Here is a 4360-nt window from a genome sequence, read left to right as displayed (position 1 = left end):
ACGTCAACCCCGGATTTTGGGATGTCCTACGGACGAAGGCAAGATCCAAGTGTGACGTCTATCGGATGTCCATAGGACGTGTTTGTGTTTGCTGGGCCATTCACTTTTTAACTAAAAGTCCCAGTACCTGCCCTTCTAAGTATTATGATTCGTTATCTACCGTCTTTTCTACTGTTAATTTTAATCTTTCGCTAGAAAATTCTGACTTTGAAGTTTTATCCAATTTCCTCTTTACGACAATCCCGCCATCACTGACTCTGATAAAACTCCCTTTTTAGGGTTTTATTTAATAGATTCGCTCGTGACGGTGTTTCCACCGTCATGGATCTTTTAGACCCCATCTCCCTTTGGTGGCGTGGCGTCCCAGATCTGATATCATCACCAGAATCTGTCTCCCGTTTGACCCAATTCGTCCACCTGATCTCACCCCTCCGAATACTCTTAAATTTTGGCACGTTAATTCGATAAGCCCGTTTTCTGCCCGTCATGAAAATGCAACACAGTGGCGTTTACTCCATAACGCCCTCCCGGTTCCAACTCGTTTAAACCACTTTGACCCAGACACTTACCCGTTTCGAGACTGTCCTTTTTGTCCCGCTGTCGGTGACGTCCTACATATGTATATCAACTGCCCAATCGTTACGACCATACTGATTGACGTTCAAAATTTTCTCTCGAAACTGTTAAATCATTCCCATAACTCGTATCATTATTGGTTCCTTATTTCTGATTTTCGCCACCACCGCGCTTGTAACCTGGCCTATGTTCTTTTGAAAGACACCATGTATCGTGGTGGCCTGCGAGATGGTTACGCGACCAATCACAAAATTACTCCAGATTATTTTGCAAAAAGTACCTTCAATCGTTTTCGCTCCCGGTATATTTCTCGTATCAAATTAGCCTTTACGTGGGCTCTTCAACGCGATAAATTAGATGAGTTTAATGCTACCTGGTGTGTAAATTTGCAAGAATTACAAAAATATTTATTACTGTATTATTCCAGTTTGATGTTCAAAACATTTGATTTCAATTTTAAAATTTGTATACTGATTTGCACTTGTAAATTATTAATTTATTCAATTGTAACCAACTTTAACCTGTCTATGTATTTATGTATGAAGATATTTCTAATTGTACCCATTATTTTTCCTGCTTGATTTTCAAAATCACTTTAAACATTTTGAAATATGTATATATTGATTTGCGCTCGTAAATGTAAAAAGTTATCTCTCTCTCTCTCTCTCTCGCTCTCGCTCTCGCTCTCTCTCTCTCTCTCACATGACCCCTATCACTGTAAACTGTAGTGACGGCGTGAGTTGGTTCCAGCCGCCCAAGCCTCTAAATTCTACTCCTATTTCGAAGCATCCTCCCGGCCTAAAAGTTCTTGATTTCAATTTTAAAATTTGTATACTGATTTGCACTTGTAAATTATTAATTTATTCAATTGTAACCAACTTTAACCTGTCTATGTATTTATGTATGAAGATATTTCTAATTGTACCCATTATTTTTCCTGCTTGATTTTCAAAATCACTTTAAACATTTTGAAATATGTATATATTGATTTGCGCTCGTAAATGTAAAAAGTTATCTCTCTCTCTCTCTCTCTCGCTCTCGCTCTCGCTCTCTCTCTCTCTCTCACATGACCCCTATCACTGTAAACTGTAGTGACGGCGTGAGTTGGTTCCAGCCGCCCAAGCCTCTAAATTCTACTCCTATTTCGAAGCATCCTCCCGGCCTAAAAGTTCTCCAAAAATCCAAACGCCAATCCTCAGCCTCACAAGATCCTTCGTCCCCCAAAAAGAAAACAATCTCGGAAACCCCAACCAAAGCTCATTCCCAGAAATCAGCCTCTTCCTACTCCAACTTGGTTTCTGATACGGACCTCGCTGATTTTCTCGATTCCGACTTCGCTCAAAATTGTTCAACCTCCGCTCCACTTTCCGACTCCACTCTTGTCAGCTTATTCGACTCCATGTATCGCTCAAAAATTCCCGTACTTGTTCACGTTCGCCAATATACAAATTCACCCTTTGCTCTCCTCAATCAACTTGAAAGTGTCCGAAAAAACGACGCCACATACCGCCATAGCCCTCTTTCTCGAATGAGCAAACAAGCCATCTACCAATGGGAACGGAAAATTATGAACGCCATCAAACTCGAAGCACAACATAAATATTTATTTTTGAACTGAAAACTGTCTCCCGTTATTGTCATGATATTGTTATATTTGTTAAACTCTGTAAAATTCTGGCTTTGATCTTATAAAACGAACAACAGTTCGGTCTCGTGGGGGCTTAGGGTAGTGACAACATCCCATGAAATCGACCTCCTCGCACTCCTCACGTCAACGGCTGCTCTTCGATCCTCTTCTTCCACAGTACGTACAGCGGAGATGGGGCGGGAACTCCTTTATCAGATGCCCGGGGATGTGTTTGGTATAGGCATTACCATGTCGAAAAATTACACTCCTCTGATAATGCGCGCACTCTCTGCCCCAGCAAAAGAAGAGTGCTCCACCCCTTACATTCAATTCTTCCGTACATTCGCCACAGTGAAAGCAAATCATAGATTCGCTTGTCGTACCGACGTACTCTTCCCCCGATGCCAATTTTATGGAAATATGGTCCACTTACTATACAAATAGAAGAAATAAAATATAAAAAAGGGAAATTTTACATAAATTAAAACAAATATAAAACCATGGTATTAATTTTTAATTCTACGATAAATTATACTACCAAGAAAAAAAAGAGAGATAAAAGTATATTTACCAAGTTTGTTTCTTGAAAACTATTGAAGTTTGGTTTCTACGTTTCTAGAGAGACTAGAAGAATGAATAAATTTGGAGGGCAGTGTCGGTTTTTATACTAATTCATAAACATATTTCATAACTTGAGAAATCGATTTAAAAAAGTTTCTAATCATCTCAATACCAATTTCATATAAGTAAAATATAACCAAAAACATCTCCACTTCTCGATGGAAGGATTTCCCAAGTTGTTAAATATGAAGTGGAGATGTTTTTGGTTATATTTTTATTTATAATTTAATTATTTTATCGAACTACTTATAAAATTAATAATTTTCGATATGAGAGAGAGAGAGAGAGAGAGAGAGAGAGAGAGAGAGAGAGAGAGAGAGAGAGAGAGAGAGAGAGAGAGAGAGAGAGAGAGAGAGAGAGAGAGAGAGAGAGAGAGAGAGAGAGAGAGAGAGAGAGAGAGAGAGAGAGAGAGAGAGAGAGAGAGAGAGAGAGAGAGAGAGAGAGAGAGAGAGAGAGAGAGAGAGAGAGAGAGAGAGAGAGAGAGAGAGAGAGAGAGAGAGAGAGAGAGAGAGAGAGAGAGAGAGAGAGAGAGAGAGAGAGAGAGAGAGAGAGAGAGAGAGAGAGAGAGAGAGAGAGAGAGAGAGAGAGAGAGAGAGAGAGAGAGAGATTTTTAAAGATTTTATTCCGAAATAAGTAGAGGCCCTTAGATTGAATTTCAAAATGGAGGATGGGTCGTTAGTGGCATGAATGCAGCCATTTGCGTTGAAGAGATTCGGGAAAGCCTTTATGATGGCGTCAACTATCGCCTTATAGGCGTGAATGATAAAACGAGAAGGATGGTACATTGGAATGGCTTCTCCTAGGCGAAACCACGCGTTGGAAAGAGGATCTATGAGGTCTCGGACGCGACAGCGATCTGCAGAAACGAAACGAGAATGAAGGACGGTGCTAAAAGGGGCACCGCCCGGGTCAAGGATGAAACGGTTGTCGAAAATTGGCAGATTTCCGACAGTATCGAAAGAGAGATCGTCAGTTTGCAACACGATTGGCGACTCAGCCCACGTACGCAGAGACGAGGCGTAGACCGTGCGGCCAAGACTACCCAGAGGTAAAATGGAAAGAAAAATGTCGGAAATTGAGTTTAAGGAAGGTCGCAGGCCCCTCAAGACAGCCTCCGCGGTTATAACGTGCGGGAGCTTGGGAACGCTGGCGTTTACTAGGTCGGCACAGAGGGCTAAGCGAAATGCTTTAATTTTGGTTTCAATGTGGACAAGACCGAGACCACCACACCTCTTATCGAAGGTAAGTTTTTTCTCCGAGATCCAGTGGAAACTGTCCCAGAAGAATTGAGACATGGACCTCTGGACGTCGGAGACGAAATCCTTCGGAGGGTCGAGAACTTTAAGTCTATGCCAGAGCACGGAGGAGGCTAATTGATTGATTAATAGGACGCGACCGTAGGCCGAACAGAGATGTCTAAGTCTGTACCAGCGCCCTAAGACGCGACTAAGTCGAGTCATCAGATCCGGCCAATTCCGTTTTTCGTAATCGGGGGTGTTTCCTAAGAATACACCGAGGAACTTTCCACCATCCGAA

Source organism: Leiobunum rupestre, chromosome 9 (assembly GCF_980474605.1).
Source record: "Leiobunum rupestre chromosome 9, qqLeiRupe1.1.hap1, whole genome shotgun sequence".
NCBI lineage: Eukaryota > Metazoa > Arthropoda > Arachnida > Opiliones > Sclerosomatidae > Leiobunum > Leiobunum rupestre.
The sequence above is the reverse complement of the archived record's forward strand: the minus strand, read 5'-3'. Positions refer to the sequence as shown.